At 40.5% G+C, this 20174-nt stretch overlaps 1 long non-coding RNA gene across 3 annotated transcripts in view; it reads left to right on the plus strand.

Moving 5' to 3' along the window:
* The window catches only part of LOC111091096, a 151432-nt gene that overhangs the window by 43871 nt on the left and 87387 nt on the right, over window positions 1–20174 (plus strand). For all 3 annotated transcript variants that reach the window (XR_005373891.1, XR_005373893.1, XR_005373892.1), the window contains exon 2: window positions 10953–11132. This is a non-coding gene — a long non-coding RNA (uncharacterized LOC111091096). The remainder of the gene's footprint in view (window positions 1–10952; window positions 11133–20174) is intronic.

Genomic DNA, 20174 nt, shown 5'->3' on the forward strand with positions numbered 1-20174 from the left:
AGTATTAGATCCTAGATTCTAGGATTCTATAATTTTATTTTTATGATATATGCAGAGTGGGACAAAATTAGAATTATTGTCTTTTTTAATACATGCTGAGAAGGACTCTTCAAAAAGAAGTCTATCATGTTCAGCATAAATGGAATATCAAAGGTTTTTGCTAAAATAAAATGAAAGATTTACGGATATATTATTTCTTGAATAATTAACTTTGAGAATAAAAGGCCAAGAGAAATAACAAAAATTAAATTCTTTAATTGTGCTCTTCTCCAAGGCACTATTGGTTTTTGTGAATTCTTTCTCTGTCAGCATTCACATTTGCATTTATGTATATCTGTGTGTGTATGTGTGTTTATATAATAATATTATAACTTACAAAACTGTACAAATCATCTACCACCACTCTGATCACTTAGAGAAACCTCTACTTAATATGCAGACTGCAAGTTCCTGGCAGGATAGGACTAGAATGCCCTTTTTCTAACTCCAAGTGTGATAAAGTTTTCTTTCTGCTTGTTTCTGTACTTCTTTTTATAACAGTGAGGTAGAGAAAAAAGCATCTGGCAAGATTTTTTTATGCTACATCACAACTCACTTGATCCTGTTGAAATTATTTTATCCTACCTACTTAAAAAAAATCTATGTGAGTAACAGGTTATTTAACAGTTAGGTATGGTTAACATGTGTTCATTATATCATGTTCTCAGTGCTGAATTACAAAACCATTATATCTTAGTGTTACCATTGGCATCATATTTGTTAATCCACCAACTTACGGTAGTCATTAAAAATAGAGATAGCAGTTTCTTATACTTTTGGTTCTGCTTATCAAAATAATTCACTTGAGGGACACATACTTTATTAAGGATTCCATCTATCTTTCTGCACCTCCCATCCCTAACAGCTCAACAAATATTTACCATCTACATTCATCCACTAACCACTCTTTGGTGTTCAGGTCGGCAGTATATATTTTTTAAGATTTATTTATTTATTCATGAGAGACACAGAGAGAGAGGCAGAGACATAGAAAGATGGAAAAGCAGGTTCATCACAGGGATCCTGATGCGGGACTCAATCCCTCGACCCGGGATCATGCCCTGAGCCCAGGGCAGATGCCCAACCACTGAGCCACCCAGGTGTCCCATCAGGTTGATAGTCTTAATGAAGTGCACCCTCTTCTCTACAAAAATACTTTTGTGTTACACGTAGTACAGTTTTACAGAAAAGCATCTTTGGTAGATGAGAATGGCCACAAATATCTTGCAACTTCCTCCATCAAGAGGTCGAGTCCATTTTCCCATTGTTTGTGTCTGGGCTGTCTTGTGACTCAGGTTATCATAAAGCAGATGTGATATTATGTGAGATCTGAGCCAACACCTTATAAGACTTTCAAGGTTTTTTAATAGTCCTCTTGGAACTCTGTTTCTTGGAGGCCGAGCGACCACGTGGAGAGAGACCCAGATACCTCAAACATCTTAGCCATCCTGCTTGTCCCAGCTGAGATCCCAGACATGTGAATGAGCACCATGAACATCACCTGGAGTAGAGATGAAATTTTTCCAGCTGAATCCATTCCCAACTGCTGACCCACAGAATCATAAGCAAATAGCTAACTTTAAGCTGCTACAACGTTTTGCAGTAGTTTCTTACACAGCAAGAGGCAACTGAGTACTACAGATGAATAGTCCTTCTGTCTCTGCCTTCTCTTCTCCTTTCTTTTATAGTCCTAACAACTTCAGTTTCTCTTCTCCAGGCCCTTTAAAAGTCTTTTGTTATAACATACTCTAGGAGTCATACCCAATGCAATCCATTTGCTATTAGCTATCTATGTAATAAGTTATATCATATAGACAAAGTGTTTTTTAAATCTCAGTTTATTTAATTCTTCTAGAACTCGTATGAAATAAATAGATGGCAATGATATTCAGGTTTAAGATGATGAAGCAATACTTTGCATTAATATAATACCTTTCTTTTAGTGAGGCTCACTTTGCTTTTTAGACATGATCTCAGCACTCCTTTAATTGTGCAATCAGATAGATAAAATGTGATGAGCAAATTTAATATCTTCATGGAATTTCTGGTACTGTTTGGACCTTGCTAGTGTTCTTTCTTTCTTTCTGCTGAATTACTATATATGATATCCTAGCGGGGGGAGGGGCACGGTGGAAATAGTCACAGAGACTATTTTTTAGTTTTACTAAACAGAATGTCTTACTTCGTTTATATAGAGCCAAAGCAAAATTAAAGACTTTCAGGTTTGAGGAAGAAAAAACATTTCACCTTCTTTTATTCTACTCCTAACATTTTTCTTTTTAATTCTTGTACTTTAGCACTTAAAATTACCTGCTTTGGCTATTTTTATAGACTGTGTGAACTGGTTGGCTGCTAAACTTTATTTTACCTTTGAAAGTTTGGAAGTGGTGTTTTGTTAACAATTTTTTTTTTTATTTCTTGGAATCAGAAGACCTGTCTTACATTTCAACCACACATTTCAGCTGTCACCACCACCTTGTCATAGAACATATTGTCTTCACATTCTTAAACTCAAATAAACATTGGCCCTTATATTTATGACCTAGTTTAGGATGGAAATCTCTACCCTGAGGTCTGTAAAACTACCCAAATGGTATAAAATTTGTGTGGATGTGCCTTTTTTCTTAGTAAAGAGTGCATAGTTTTTCAACAAACTCATTACCCTCAATTTCTTAACCAATATCCTAGGAATCTGGATTTTATGACATTCCTCTATTCCTGCTTCGGTTCCACCATGAATTAAGGCTCCATAGCATCATTCAGATAATCCAAATATGCAATTTCTTTCAAAAGAGTAGACTTTTCAGGGGCATGTAGAGATCAATAGTCAATCTCAGGGAACAATCAAAGGAATCATGCCAGGGGGGATATTTGTATTTTGTCTTCGTTAATTTGGGCTGCTATAACAGAATAACATAGAGTGGCTAGTTTAAAGAGAAGCATTTGTTTCCTACAGTTCTAGAGTCTGGAAGTTCAAGATTAGGGTGCCAGCATGGTTCGGTTCTTAATGAAGGCCCTCTTTCTGGTTTGAGTCTTAACATCTAAGCTAGTTGTCTTTCTTCTCTCGTAAGAACACTAATCCCATTTTGGGGAGATCTACCTTTATGACCCACTTACCTCCCAAAGTCTCCACCTCCAAATACCATCACATATGGGCTTCAACATATGAAATTTGGGAGATGCAAACATTCAGGCTAAAGCAGATATTCAGCCAAATTATATTTTATTAGAATTATAGTGTAGTGTTTTCTCAAACCATGGTATAGGAAGATCAGAAATTTCCTGGACTCTATGCCAGACAAAGCGAATAGGAATTTTGAGGGGCAATGCTGAGGAATCTGTATTTAGTCAAATTTCTTTGGTGATTTTAAAATACGCTAAGTTTAAAAAAATAAAATAAAAAAAAAATACGCTAAGTTTGAGAACCACTGGTAGACAGTATATTAGAAAACTGCCGTCTTTTTTTCTTTTAATGACAAATGAAATCAAATATGGAAAGTATGTAGAACTTTTTCAAAATACAGCAAGAGTTGTAACTAGCTAGTCATGTGATCAATTAAATGCAATTAATTTCATGCTGGATTTGGTTGTGATTATTAGTTTTTTTTTTTTTTTAAATGATGTGCACGTGCACAGTAAAGGGAAAACTGACATCCCTTTGTTGAGACTGTTTATGAGATGCTATCTTTTGAGAGAACATTTAGATGGCACTGTGTCTGTCTGGTGGGAAAAGGTTTTCAGCTCTTGTCTGTTGATCTTGAGGTTTTGTTGCACTAGGGAATGAAATACTCAGTGTGTTATATCCACAGAAGCAGAAAGTGCTTTCTTTCCCCCTAGCCCCTTCTTCCTAAGATGTCATATCTTGGAGAAAAACAAAACAGAAAAGGAACAAATTTATTCTCAGGGAGCTTGGAGAAGCATGAATTATTTATTCTCAGAAATCCTCTACTATCTTTGCATGAAAGAGAGCCTTATTATTAAAAGTGAATGTTTCTTTTTCTGCATGTCAATAACTGGGAGATCAGAACGACTGGCTGTTAGATAGCTTCCTCCTTGGAGACTGAACTCCCTAAGGCAGCCTCTGCAGCAGCTAAATTATTTTTAAGACAATAAAATCATTGGAATTGATATATTAACACCCCAAATTGATGTGACAGGGGTCTGCCACTGAGGCAGTCTAAAAGGAAGAAAAGGCCATTAAAATGATCTCAATTACCTTTTAATTATGAATTAACACATTTGCATAAATCATAGCACAGAGAATTTCTGGGTGCATGTGTGTGTTTAAATTGCCTGGGTTTACGAGGCTCCTTATTTTCTTTCAGCTAGGTCGAGCAATAAATTCTCTACTACCTTCATCCTGGAGCACAGGAAGTCAATTCTTCTTGCCTGGGGAAAAATTTAAATTTTCCCTTGATGCCAGTAATCTCATTTTCTTTCCAAGCAGTTGTGCAAATGAGAACAATCGTTTTGTCTTTTCCAGTTCATACTGGGCTTCTCCAGAGCTGAAAGAACATGGTGCTTGCTTGATAAAATAAATTTTTGTTAGAAAGAGGCAGCTGGGCCTTTCCATCCCTCTGGGATGGAAAATAAAGGAGAATTACAAATTGGGCTTGTCATGCTGCTGGGCAGTGACTTTGGGAGTCACAGCCCCTGAAGGCCCACCTAGCAACCTGATTCTCTTTGCTCCAAGGTAAGTGGGAACCTGGAGACTATTGGCATTTCATTCCTGGAAAGAAAATACTAGCTGTTTGAAATCAGCTCTTCTTGTTTTTTTTCTGAGTTGAGGGAGACCCCAGCATTTGAATCATTATAAAGACTCCTATACGTCCAATATATGCATACTATCCAGCCGTACTGGAGAAAAGGCAGTGTTTGTTGACTTCCCTTTGTTAAAATAGGTAACCACTTAAAGAAAAATGTCAAGGCTGGAGGAAGGCAAAATTCTAAAGGAAAAGAGTTGATGTGCGGTGTCACAGCTACCGACCCTCATCTCAGACGTTCCCACCCCCACGCGTGTTCAGGGCCTTTATGCCACTGACAACACCTTCCCACGTCGATTTCCATGCCTCTCTCCTTTCTCCCTTCCTGTCTTTTTCTTCTTATTATTTGGGAGCTTGATATATTTCTGTGAGGCAAAAGATTAGAAACAACCCAAATGCCCATCAATAGAAAGGGCTGGGTAAATAAAGTATGGCACATCCATTTAATGAAATACAATGGAGCTGTAATAAAGAGTGGAGGAGGTCCATGCACTGATAAGAAGAGATCTCCACGATTCATTGTGAAGAGAAAAATAAAAGACTCAGGACAGTGTGTATATTGTATCTTTTATGCTATCTTTTGGGCAAAAAGGAGTCTGTATCCTATTCGCTCCTATATGCTTAAAAAAAAAAAAAACATTTGGAATGATCAGTAAAACAACAAATGAACAACAGTGGCTGGTGCTGAGATAGGAGGTGGTTAGCTGGAGAGGGATTTCACTGTATACCTTTTGGCTGTTTATTTAATTGTATTTTTAAAATTTTAAAATGAGTTTTTCATTTAAGTATAACATACATTCAGAAAATTGCAAAGAGCTTTCGTCTACAGCTCCAAGTGTTCCTCTGTGGAGTCAGCAACCATATCTAGAAATAGAACATAGCACCACCTCACCAGTGCCCATGACGCCAGGAAGCTTATTTGCCTCAGGTGCCCTCCAGTCATTATCTGCTCCCACTATCGTGACTGCTCACTCCTGTTAAAAATTCATCTTTAAAAAGAGGTAAAATCATGACTCTCACGCAAATAGAAAACACATATGGGTCAATGATTTTAACTCATTCATTAATCAGGGAACTAGTAAAATATTTTTTTTTTAAAAACCCAGAAAACCAAAAATAAAAAACCCAGAACAGTTCAAAGAGAATCCAGAGAACGGACACTTGTATAGGTAATTGGGAATGTTGAAATGAATTAGCTAATAGATGCAAAATTAGCCAATTTCCATGGGGCTATGATCAATTCCATCTTCACCTTACAAAATTCATTGGTGTATGATTAAACAAGAATAATTTGCATTACTATCCATTGCCCACAACGTACACAGCTGTAGAGGAGCTCAATTTTGTTTTACCAACGAATTATGTGGAGATGTTTTGGGGGAGCCAGCATCTGACAAAGCTCTTATGAATCGTGCTATGATAAATATTCTCACCAGTGTCTTTTGGTCATACATGCATACATTCCTGCCAGGAATGCATCTAGGGGAGGAACTGCTGGGTCATGGGAGATGTGTATGTTCAGTTTGGTACATACTGCTGAACAGTTTTCTAAAACAGCTGCTGTTAGACTTTTTTGATCTTTGAATGTATCACCTCTTAAAAAAATCAATAAATAATGCAAGAAACAAGGATATGGAAAAAGTAGACTCAATATAGCCAACATGTGTGATTATCTAGCAATCAGTAGAGAAAAAACTATATTTTATGGACAAACATATTCTGGTTTTTGGAAAGATGTATGCTATACCAAAGCAAATCGGATTCTTCAAGCACCAAATATACTACAAGAATATTTGGGTCTTTTCCTTCTCATTCTACATTCGCTAAGCATCCTTACAATTACAGACTGGATTTCCTGAGACACCTTGTGTGCCTGATACCTCTTGTGCTTTGCTTCTCATCCTTTTGGACCCACTTTTGATTTACCTGTAGCTAAAGGAACGAACTATGATCTGTATAGGCATCGACTCACATTGTGCTGACAGTATTATGCCCTAAGCATACATTGTGTGACTTTTACTTTTGGGCCGAGGGCTTCTCCAATGACACAGCATGAGACACGGAAGGGAGCCCTGAAGTGGGAGTTTTGGGAGTCAGTAGTTCCTGGGGGGCAATGCTCAACCAATGGGGAACAATGGCAAATACCTCTCCCAAGTGAGGACGAAGTGCCTGACTTGACCCCCATCCTAGCCCGCGAAGTAACTCCGGGAAGATTTATCTTAAATGACACATAAGTTGAGTTCTCTAATCATTTAACCACAGCACAAATATGTTATTAGTATTTCCACACTAAGTTGCATATATTTAAATTATGGGAAAATGTGAATTCTGTGTGAAGTTTGGAGCCAGAGGGCTGGGCCAGTGAGAACTAACTCCATAGTCTGTTGGATTATCTCATGAGTGAAAGTGACTGCAAGTCCTCTCTAAATTTTGGAAGGTCCTATGGGAGATGCTACAGTCTAAGCCCACATATTATCCCTGAGCACTAGCCCCTGGCCTGTAGTCCTGAAGAATGCCTAATGCATACACTAGCAGTGAGATAACTCAGATGTTCTACTTTCTATTTTTATGGCAACCGGGCTTTTGACCTCCATGTGACTTCTCTTCTTACACTAGCTTTTTCTCAAACCTTCACACAAAGTGAGCACCTCCTACAATTACAGTTTCAACTTCTTCAGTGGCCCTAAACTATTTAATGAACATTTCCCCACTCTAGCTGACCAAGCCTCAAAGACTTCCATGATCAATGAGAGGAGCTGATGGTATCTGTATGGCAGAGCAAGGACAGCTGTAAAGCCATGGCTTAGAAGCAGCATTCTGGAGGGAAGGGATCCAGATGGAAGGCTGGGTTTGGCTCCTCCTGTACCATAACCATATTCTGAGCATAAAGCTAGAAGGGTTCCTGGAAACTTCTCAAGTATTTCAGTTCATGAACAGGGAACTATCCCTTCTCTTGCTTCTCTCTTCCAGGTGCATCCTGGAAGATCCCATGGGGACCCTGCCTTGTCCACATTTCAGCAGGCCTTGCTCAAGGGTTACAAGGGGTGCAGCATCTGGTGGGATAAGAGGTCTGTGCACCAAGGACAGAGCCTCCAAGCTCATGTTTCATCTTAAGCACACAACTGCTATGCAGAAGCCTTTCAGTAGGCACACCCATATCTAGAATGGAATTTGGTATTTCAGATGCTTAAACATAATGGGGGCAGCTTTGACTGTACTTTAACTTGTGGAATATTTTTTTCCACTGTAAGCAAGTGTGTACTCTTGGTTATGTCAGGGGAAGCAAGTTGTGTTCTGGATCCAGAAGGGATCTCATTTGGTAGGAGGGCTCTGATCCTGTCACTGCTACTCCAGAATGCCACTTTTCTTGGTGTGACAGGTGGGAACCGTCCCATTTTACTTTGGCATTGTATCAGACAGGGTCCCAGCAGAAACAAGATGGCACACTTGAAATAGGTTTACTCAGTGAGAGCTCTATTTAGAAAGGTCTGGTATAGAAGAACCACAAGGAATGGTGAAGAAACCTGGTACTAGCAGAAGCAGAGGTGTTCCAACCCTCAGGCTGCAGAACTTGAAGAGAATGGTGTTGCTTTGGCTTCCTGGGGAGAGGCAGTAACTTTTGTGGGGCATATCCAGCTTGAGGTAATCTTGCAGAGAGGGAGCCTCTACTCTTCTTCACAGAACTCCCTGGTTAACTTCCTATTAACCAGACTCAACTTGAAGCCAGAGGACTTGGCAGCCTATTGATGCCATCCTCAAGGCAGCTGTGTAGAAGCAGAGACAAGACAATGAAGGAAGGAGAGTGGCTCTGGAGGGGCAAAGAGGAGCCATCGGGGCCAAGGATCGGAGCATACAAGTCTTCTTTCATCTGAATCATGATTAGATATTATTGAAGCTTCACAACTGTGGGTAGGAAACCCAATATTAGTCCATTTTGGAGGTTTATTATTTTGGATTACATACAGAGCAACCTCTGTGGTTCTGACAAGATGTCCTCTGGCCGTCACTTCTGGCTCCAAATGATGCCCTGTGGGGGTGAGGGGGGAGTCCTCCACTGCCTCTCTGGACTTGAATCATGATTAGATATTATTGAAGCTTCACAACTGTGGGTAGGAAACCCAATATTAGTCCATTTTGGAGGTTTATTATTTTGGATTACATACAGAGCAACCTCTGTGGTTCTGACAAGATGTCCTCTGGCCGTCACTTCTGGCTCCAAATGATGCCCTGTGGGGGTGAGGGGGGAGTCCTCCACTGCCTCTCTGGACTTGCTGCTCAGGGCAGGTTGGCACACTACATGCAAGTGTTTCTTCCCACAGCTCAGAGGTCCTTCTCCTGGAAACCATGAGCCTTCTCCTAGTTCTCCCATGGTGGTCCTTCATGTACACTTGAAACACAAGGTCTCCTCTACTTCCCCCTTTTGACAATCTTTAATCAATCTCTTAGTGGACTTGGATCCACTTAGATGAGTTGTGATACATCTCTGCAAGGGCCAGATAGGTGTATCACATGAGTGTATGGGGGTAAGTATAGGGTAGAGCTGGAGTCGAGAAGTGTTTCATATTCCTCTTATTTCACAGTCAGGTAAATCCCAGGCAAATATGACACTAAATGACGGCTAAAGTCTGAATTCAAGAAATAGTGAGGACCAGCTTCTCTGCTTTAGCTGTTTGCTGTCATTTGGGAATGCAGGCAATTTTAAGATACACTGGCATCCAGATTTTCATGTAAAACCTCTCAATTTTTAAATGCTGGCTCTGGGGAGCTATGACAAGGTATGAAGACAAATACTACAGTGTCACATGGAGGGGATTAAAAAATAAGCTTTTTAGGGGAGCTGGTTTACAAAGCTGAGCGTGGAGAAGAATAGGAGTTTAGTCTTCTGTCCTTTCACCGCCACACAGGGGAGCAGGCTGGAGTCTGGTAAAACTGCTGCACTTGCAGCTTTCCTGGGAAGTGCTGTGCACACCTGATATCTTACCTTCAAATAATGCCAAGTGTGAGATCACTCGAGGGTAGGGGATAATGTTTTGAGTTTAGGCATCAAGCAGCCAACCTCAGCTTATCAAGAGTAAACTCTTATTCACCAAGCGTAAACCCCAGTTATACAGAGAGTTGTTTGGCAATGCCTGCTGCTACCTGCCAAAGTCACAAGAAGTTGGATTTGGCCTCCTGGGAGAAGCAACCCCTCATTTCATGGAATGTGGGGCTCGCCAGGTGCTTGTCAGCTCATTGCTAAGAACTTGAGCTCTGCTGTCCTACATTGGATAATCCTGTTTGTTTCTCTCCACTGCAACTAACTCACAGATCTTAGAACACTGAAGACGTGTCAAACAAAACAAAACATGTCTTTGGGCCACCAGTTTGAGAACTCTTGAGTGGACCCTGGAAACCAGGAATGCCTACACAGGACCTGCCTGATGTCTCCTTTTCAGCCCTCAAACTGAAAAGGCGTCCTCTGGTCCCCTGGGGTCAGGGAAAACCCAAATATTAGGAGGAGAAATTAAATGACTTTCTGTTCTCCTGGGGAGGGGCGGGATGCACTTACTTGAGTTCTGATAAACTGCAGCAGATTGAAACGAAACATAGGTAACTTTACAATACCTGATACGATAGATTTTTAATGAATGACTTTTCTACACTAGTAGAAAAATTGGAATCTTTAAAATTCACTGGAGAAGGAGAATGTCCTCATGGGAGGAAATGCCTGGACTTTTCACCTGAACCCATCTTTTTTTTGGGAGTACTTGCTCCTGATTGCTATGCTGACCACCCTAAGTGGCTCAGGGCTGAGGGGTGGGCAGCATTAATGCTCTAGACCAAATGTGGATTCAGAGCTATTTTCTTTGTCTTCACAGCATAGCTAGGCAAGACTGTCCTGTTTAAATAAGACTTTGGTGATGCCATAAGAAAAGATTTGTCTACAAATATTTGTATCATTTAACAAATACTTATTGGTGCCAGTGTTTGTGCTAGGGTTAGAGATCTATTAGTGAACAAAATAGACACAGTATCTGCCTTCCTAGTACTACTCCAGGACTCATCAATACAAAATGATACCAATTGGATAATCTTGATTACAATACATGGCTTGCTTACTATCCTGCGTTCTAACATATAGATCTTTTCTCGTTTCTGGCCTTCTTCCAGGTGTTGGAACCTGCCTTACTCATCCTTGACTATGTGGATATCCACTTTCCTCAAAATCCAAGCCTAAGAGAGAAAGTGCCAGACTTGCTCTTCCTGCAGCCTCCATGAGTCAGCCTCATTGGGCCTACTTTCCTCTTTGGAGACATTTTACTTCTGTAGGCGGACTTTCTCTACTCACAGGTATCTGACATTTTCCTAGCCTACTTCCAAAGGATAAACGTATTGGGATGCAGCATGACAGCCTCATATACATAAGACAGAAATGGGGTTGTGGTGAGGTGTCACTTAACAGTCACACACTGGAAATGTCCTGCTTTACAGAGAAGTGTAAGAGTTGACATGGTATAAACATTATATGGTCTCATTCATTTGGGGAATATAAAAAATAGTGAAAGGGAATAAAGGGGAAAGGAGAAAAAATGAGTGGGAAATATCAGAGAAGGAGACAGAAAATGAGAGACACCTAACTCTGGGAAACGAACTAGGGGTAGGGGAAGGGGAGGTGGGCGGGGGGTGGGGGTGACTGGATGATGGGCACTGAGGGGGACACTTGATGGGATGAGCACTGGGTGTTATTCTATATGTTGGCAAGTTGAACACCAATAAAAAATAAATTTATATATATATATATATATAAAGAGTTGACATGGTATTGCACAAAACAATACAGTCGATCAGGTCTGGAATCTATCATCTCTGATTATTATTTTGAAGACACATATTATATTTAGTTCTACATCTGAAAATTGAATTTAAGACACTTTCGATGTTTGATGTAATTTCCCAGAATTACTGAGCACTGACTTCCACTGGGTAGAAAAATACTTGTAAATGATCTAAAAACTAGTTTGCCATTCATTTGCATTAGGCAAATATTGAGCACATATTTTGTTGTTAGGTATTGTACGAGATATTGAGGATATAGCAAATGACTCAGGAACTTATATATAAGAACTATATTATATGTAAGAAATTATATGTATTATATATAAGAAATGACTAAATTATATATAAGAAATATATGTAATATTTATTATATATAAGGAGCTATATTATACATATAAGAATTAGTAATTATTCAATATATATGTGTGTATATGATATGTGTAACTGTTACTAATCAAAATTCATTTGGAAAGGCAGAGTCACTCTGTATAGTATGGAATAAAGACTACATTATAGGAATAAGTCCTTACACAGCTGTGAGAAAAGCTGGGGAAATGAAGATCTGGGAGTAGGAGTCAGATCAGGGAGGAGTTCCTAGCCTGCCTGGAACACTGGCATGGATGGACAAACCAGAGCTTCCACATCAGGCTCTTGCACTGCAGGAGCTCTTGGAGAGGCCTCTGAAAAGCTCCAGGCTCCAGGGTCCCCAGCTTCATGTCTGGTGATGGGCTGGGGGCTGCCGTTAGCAAGGCCAGCCATCAAGAAGAAGAGCTTGATGCAGAACACAGGAGACTGAGGGAGGTCTGGGACCCATGGGGCACTGACCATGACCATGGTCACATGACCATGACCACATCTGATGATGAACACATCTGACGATGTTGACTGTTTCACGTCTGCATCTCAAATTTTCATACAAAACTCCTTTGTTTTGGCCACCTCCAACCTAGAACCATACAGAGAAAGATATTTTGAGAAACGAAGCTTCCATTTTAATCAACTTGACATTGCACCATCCAACAAACTAATTATGTAAGTGAAGGGGGGCAGAGTACGCCACTCTAAAATCTTGGGCCTAAGGATTATTTTGAGCCAAAGGCACTCTAACAACAGCAAAAGGCAGGTGAGGCTTTCTCTGAATTCCACTAATCTGCCTAAAGACAGATCCTCCAAAATTGTCCTAAATCCTCTCTCTGGGAATTCCATCAAGAAGCAAAGATTGACTCTTACCACAGAGAGGAGACTAGAAATTACACCGTTTTGACTTCTTTGTGATAAACCGACAAACTCTGATACAAGCTACCATACTTCCCATCTGTTCCTTTTGGGCCCATTCAGCTTTCCTTTTTTTTTTTTTTTTTTTAATATTGCATTTATTTATTCATGAGAGACAGAGAGAGACACACACACAGGCAGAGGGAGAAGCAGGCTTCATGCAGGGAGCCCAACGTGGGACTCGATCCTGGCACCCCAGGATCAGGCCCTGGGCTGAAGGTGGCACTAAACCGCTGAACCACTGGCGCTGCCCCCATTCATCTTTCCTAAAAACAGTTTACTCCCCCTTAAGTGGCTTACATCTCCACTTAAGGCAAAGTATAAGCTCTCAAATCTTATCACTTTTTCAGGTAGGCACTTTCTTCCCAGTGATGCTCCCATGCACACAGTATTAGACATGAATGAATGAATGTGTGCATCTTTTCTCCTGTTAATCTGCTTGTTGTCAGTTTATTTCATAGACATGGTTATGGAACATAGGAGGGTGGAGGGAAAGCCTTTCCTCCCCTACGGGAACCCCCCCCCGCCCCCCCCCCCCCCTCGCCGCCCATGGTATTGGTCTGCTCTGATTGATTTCACAACTTTCCTGAAGTCCCATGAATACATTCATTACGTACTGTAATTTCTAAGAAGTGGTGACTCTTTTCAGTGATAACTTATCTTGAAGGAATGCTAAATAGGATTATTTAAAGCAACCAAAAAGCCCGATAGATTTTTGTCTTTCTTGGGTGCATCGTATTTGGAGAAAATCCCTCTCATCACAAGTGCTTAAAATCGTGTGTATAACCCTATGACAGATCTTGTACAATTCCCTCCGTCTCCGAGCCCGTGTGGATGTCAACACACTTCCCATCAGTTAGAAACACCCATAAATCACAAGTTATTGTTGTTTTGTTAGGTGTTCAGTTCCTGTTGAGTAAAATATCTTTAGAGGACATCCTCACACAACTCTTAGGGCCTCCAGAGAACTGGCAACAAATACTGGTGTGCTCCAATGACAAACAATAGGTTTTAGAACCGGAGGCAAAAGCAACCATCAGGGATGTTCTTTAATGATTTCTGTTGATGCAGGAACACAGAATCCTCAAGATTCTTGAGTAAATCATGCTAAAACTAACACATGATTACAACAAAAGGACTTATATTTCTTTTCATTCACAATCTCTTTTCTTATATTGAAATAAGTTCCCTTCTCTTATTCTGAAAGGTTTGTTCCAATACTTTCACGTTACTCAACAAGGAAAACCTCCAGGTGATGCTAGGGGCACAAATTTGAGGGAAGAGAGAAATGAGTTTCTAGCCATAGCTTTTAGTATCTGTGACCTTGGGCTATTCACAAATATGGGCTTGTGAGTATTTTTTTTTTCCCCAAATGGGCACCTTTAAAGGATTTTTGTAAAGACTAAATGGGATAAGTAATCCAAGTACTTGGTTAATTGTATATAATCCATAAATGTTAATTTCTTTACAGTTCTACCCAATACAAAGTTCTTCTATCACGGTAATGAAAGAAAGCTTTCTCTCATAAAGCTTTCAGGAAGAGGCTTTGTGCAGTTGATTCTCCTCCTGATTAAGGACTGTTGCTTCCTAGATAGGTAATAATAGGTTTGCCATAGGCTGATCATGAGCCTTTTCTTCTGCTTTTTGTATTGGATGAACAAAATGTGAGCCAGGGGGATGATAGCTAATAAAGATGAACAGAAAAAGAGACACTGAAGTGACTTCTAGGCCCAAGGTGGAACTGCTCTTGATTGGGGTGCCACATCAGCAGATCGAACTTCCTAGTTTCTGTAAGTGTTCTAACCAGTAAATAGGTACACCCAGTCCCTAAATGCCAAGCAAATTCTGGGATCGGTACATATTTCCTCGATCTTTCTCAGTAAAGTCAAATGTACAACCTAACCCAAGCATGCCCCATCTCTGCATAGCCTCTACTAAGGCCCTAGGAAACTGGCTCTTGTGCCAAATCCCTTGGGAACAGTGCTCCACAGCTTGTGAGGCAAGGTACTCGCCTAATCCATTATTTCTTTTGAATGAAGGACATCAGACTGGCTGTTAAATTGTTTTCGATTTACCATTTGGCAGAGGCTACTGGAGAAATGGAGAAAACCTCTCTTTCTAGTCTCATTCTGGAAGATCTTTGACAATATTTTTTTATGGGGTGAGTGGAATATTGTTTTGCTCAATAGCAAGAATAAAGTCTAAAGTTAATATATTCAAATCTTGGACAACCAGCCATTGGACTGATTCAGTAATTTGCAAGTGGAGATACTGTCATGGGAAACAACCATTGATAAACTAGAATTCTCACCAAGCATCTTTATGATTTTTTCACTCTAGATATAGGTCAAACATCTTGATGTTTTCATCCTATTCTTGAAACCCATTAAAATATTTCTTGACTAGAAATCTCATAGTCCTATGAAAAACAAAGTAGCCTGGAAAAAAAAAAAAAAAGAACAAACGAGTCCTGTAGTACCTCAAATAAAGTATTTGCCTAATGTTTATGCAGATAAGTAACGGTTTCTACCTACAATATTTCATTGCCAGGTGATTCTTCAAAATCCCAGGGGGAACCCAGATATGAGTCAAACACCAAATTTAAGTTAGGTCTCTTTGGAAATTATTTAAATAAGACATAATGTAATGTACCACTGAGGCTATAATTTACTTTAGTGTGATGTTCTTATTGTAAAAGAGTTAAATAGCTTCTGAGGATAGCTTTTGAGTTAGGAGAACTTGTTTCTATAGATAATCATTAACTTTTATATGAATATATATAAAAAATTACATCGTAATCACAAATCGCACACGTTAGCGTATCAAATGTAGCAAATGTATCTATTGTAACTTTTCCTGGGATGGGACTTATTTCGGAGTTCTTTAACTGGGATGGCAATTTCTAGCAAAACGACTTGAACTGTGATTTGGCTGTAAGCCATCTGGGCAAGGAGCAGATGACCTGCGCAGGCATGTCACTACCCTGGCCGCAGCAGCTTTGACTCTAAAATGAGCGGGCTCTTCTGATGGCCTCTCAGGCTCTTTACCACCTGCAGGTATAGGAAATCACCCTAAACACGAGTCACTGGAAGATACCCTCATTGATTAGGTTTTTTCACATTAGAAACACCCCCCCCCTTATATTATTTAATTGGTTTTGCCATACAAACACCCAGATCTTTTGTTTGGCCTCTTTTCTCCCGCCTAATAATGGTTCACTCGTTAGCCCTGTGATAGGTACTAGGGCAAAAATGAAAAATCACAAAATAAATGGAGTTGGAAGGGACTGTGACAGATCGTCTGGCCCAGCCATCTGCAATTGCAGCATGTTTTAGTGTTCGCTTGCTCTATAAATAACCAGGAGTATCCAGCCAAGTCCGTCCCACTCTAGCATGGCCTAAGTGCTGGGCAAAACTTAGAAACTTTTTCCTTTATTTATCCTTGGAACTCTTTTGCTTTACTTGGCTGAGGTTTTTGGAAGCTCATCTGATTCCAGAATGGAGTCTGAAGTGAATAAGTATAGAAAATTGGGTTCTCTCAGCAGATAATTTTGCATCAATCTTCTCCATTTCTACCTCTGTCTTGAGGGCAGTCTCATCTCTCTACTTCTAGCTTCTTGTTTCATCACCATTTCTTTGGAGCTTAGAGAGAGAACGCACAGAGCTTATACCATGGTGGTAAGCATGGGGTGGGAACCCAAGAATGCCTTTGCACAAATTCTACAACGTGAGTTGCTTCTGTCTGGTTTACTGCCCTTTCTGCACACCTACAAGAGTGCTTGGGGCCTAGTAGGTGCTCGGTAAATCCCTTGTGAACTTACTAACTTGTTCATGTGTTCTCCCCTTCCCTCCTCTGTCTCTGCATATCACTCTCTCTCCTCACTCTCTTTCTGAGTATCTGCTCCTCTCTCTTTCTCTCTCACATGAAGAGACTCAAGTTATTAGGGGAAAAAGGAGATTGATATGGGGCCTTCACCAGTCACTGGTCACTGACCAGAAAAATGGACAGTTTTGGTGAGTGTTGTGTGCAGGGCAGGGTGAAGGAGCTTCTGGGAGAGCTGCAATCTAGGTTTATTTGTGAGCAACGATTCCTAGAGAAAAAACGCTCGCATAAGCTATTTTTATCCCAACCACAAATCCCACCTTGAGATGTTTCAGCGGATGCCTGTGGGCTTCTGATAAGGAGCGGTTGGAGTTTAGCAGTTAACGCCTGTCTCCAAGCTTCCCTCAAAGGACCTAGTCACCCTGTGGGCACACAGTCCCCCACAGAAGAGGCCTGCCTGGCTTTTTGGTGCATGACAGCCCTAATCCTTACAACAGTTTTCTCTCTCCTTCTTGTTCCTCAAACCCTGTGTTTTCTTGTCTCTCATATCCCAAGAGCACTTTCTTGTGTTGTGTCCCTCCAAGGGGGTGTGTAGGGCCCCGAGGCCTGCTTCTCAGCTAGGGCAGCGGTAAGCAGGTGGGCTTGCCTGGTGGGTCCCAGCACAGCCCTCCCCTGTACGTCTCCACGCTCTTCACTGACGGGGGCTCTTGTCCTGGCTTTCCTTCCTGCGGGCGTCACTGGACCGAGGTATGTGAGGGCTAGCCCTATTCTCTCCCTCTCATGTGAGGGTCTCTGCCCAGGTATTGGGTGAATTCTTTCTTGTTCTTTGAAAGTCTTTTCTCCCTGCCTCTTGTCCTTGGTGTCATTGTTGCTGCCCGGGATATGGAATTTTGTGCCATTGCATATCATTCGTGTGGGCAGAGGAGCCCTGTGAGGAAGTCAACATTTTGTGAAGGTTAAGCTCATGGTGTTGTTCAGGCCATACGACAGAGAGATTCCCGGGGCTTCTGACTTCTGGTCAGGAGGTGAGTGAAGAAATCTGGTCTCTGGAGCCTTAGTGATGATGGTGCTTGGAACAGAAAGAGAAGGGATGACATCAAAAGCCATTCTATTGCTTCTTGCACTTTCAGCTTTTGAATTTCCTATTTGAGTGTAAATGGTCATTGATGTTGAGTGAGCAGCTGCTGTGATTTTTGGGTGTCAGATCCTCTCACCGCCCTCTTTTTTTTTTTTTTCTTTTTTCTTCTGGAGGTCGTACCTTCTGTATGTGGGGTGGTTCACCTCCCTACCTCTTCTTCTCCAGGCTCTTTGTCAAACAGCCCCACCAGGGCCTCTACCTATTACCTCCTGAAGCTCTAACCCGCTCTTAAAGCCTGGAACAAAGGCTTCACTGTTCTGGCCCTCCTTTTTCTTTCATCCCATCATTCCTCATTAAGTTAGGATCTTTACCAAACTGTCTATACAGAATTGACACCAGACCATGAATTCTATTAAGATTTTACTGACAGTTCAGGGATAATGGGAGAAAACACCATGAGAATTAATGTCCGACTGACTGTGGAACTTGACTGGCACAACTCACTGTCCCAATTTGGCCTCTGGGCTGAACTCCTCACCTGACACCACCGGTTCCCCTTCCACGGCTCTGAGCAAGCTGCTTTGAGCCTGAGCCCAATTACCATCCCACTCAGAGAGGGAGATTTGCTCCTCAAACTTTTTTCTGAGTCAACATGATTGGATATATGGGAATGTCCTCTCCCTTCAGAGGAAACCAGGCAAGGTCTTGTAGGAGAGTGCCCAGCAGGCCAACATCTGTGCATTTTGGCTCCATTGCCTTCTGAAAAACCACAGCGTGAGAGCTAACAACAGTCCAGCATAGCTCCTTTTTACAACCTCTCCTCCAATGTAAATTGAAGACAAAGTCTGCAAGTTTTTCTGGCAAGCTTTTCAATGTCAGATCTCTACTCATTGTAAAAAGGCAGTGAAACAACCGTAACACAAAACAAGCAAGCAAAAAACCCGTCCACAGTAACAAGGAATAATTTGAAATCCAGTGCACTGCATCCATCATGCAGAAACTGAACTAATATCTTCTCTGGCCCTTTACCTGCCTCTTTTCTCTCCTACCCAAACAAGGGCAGCCAGCTTGTAGGCAGAGTCCTATTTGCATTTTTCAACAACACACTCAGCGTGTCTAAAAACACCTTTTCTAAAACATAAAACAGGTCAATGGTGACTTTAGAGTTTCCCTCAGAATCAACGGATCAATTATTTACATTTGTGTAATTAAAGGACCCATTCTGTTGACTTCTCCCAGAGAAATTGTGTCCCACAGGTACGCGTCTATTTTCACCACTCAGGAGGTTCACGAAGACCTTGAGGTTTTGGAATGACAGTTTTTGGCTTCTATTCATCAAAGTTTCAAAAACCCTGGTATCCAGGCCTCAGTAAAAGAATAAACCCTTTCCCATATGTAAATTCTGAGAGCACACCTGACTCAATAATTAAAGTGGAAGAAAGACGAAAGTTCTCCAACCTGGGTTAAGTGAGAGTAGTGTATGCTGTTGATGGACACGTGGTGCTAAGAAGGGAGAATGGTTTTGGACGATAAGAAAAAGTTAGGGGGTTCAGATATTAATTGATAACTTTTTTTTTTCTTTTTACCACCTCCAATTCCCAGATGTGGAATTAGAAGCTCTAGCTTTCACTGTATCTAAATCTAGCAGCAGACATGATGAGTCATGCAATGTTTTCTTGTCATTAGTATGTAAATATATAAAATGCCTTTTCATTTTATGCTCTGGAGGTAAGAAGCTAGATCAAGTTTTGTATCTGGTGTTCTCCTCAACATAGAGATCATTCTGTAGGACCATGTTTTTAAGTAGAGTTGTCATTTGAAATGAGATTTTTCAGAACTCATAGCTTTCTATGTAGTCCAGGTTAGACAAGTTAGCAGATGGTTTTAGTAGAGTTTTAAAAACTATATTAATATTCTCATTAATACAAAGTGACAATATCTATTAAACGTTATTTTCTTGATTGCCCGGTGTTTTTCTAGAATTTGGTAATGTGAAGCAAGGTCTTACCAATAACATTTTATTCCATTTTCATCATTATGCTTGATTATATTACTGCTTTATCTGCATGTATACAGAATCTAATCCATTAATTCTAATTCCAATTTTATTTTAATTACTAAAGTGTTTTATTTTTGAAACTACCCTGGAAGGTTATTTTGTTTTCTCAGGTGGTAAGCAAATATTCATTTCTCACTCTTATTAAGATGACTTGCATTTCTTATCACATTTTTAAAAACTTAGTTATAATGGTAATTGTTCTTAATATTTAGTTAGACTATTGCACTATGGTTTTCTGTTTGTTAATAAAATGTTTTTCTTTCTCCTAGTTTTTCTTGTCTCTAGGCCTTTCTCTTATTTAGAGACAAATACTTAGCTCATT

This window comes from Canis lupus, chromosome 19 (assembly GCF_011100685.1).
Source record: "Canis lupus familiaris isolate Mischka breed German Shepherd chromosome 19, alternate assembly UU_Cfam_GSD_1.0, whole genome shotgun sequence".
Classification (NCBI taxonomy): domain Eukaryota; kingdom Metazoa; phylum Chordata; class Mammalia; order Carnivora; family Canidae; genus Canis; species Canis lupus.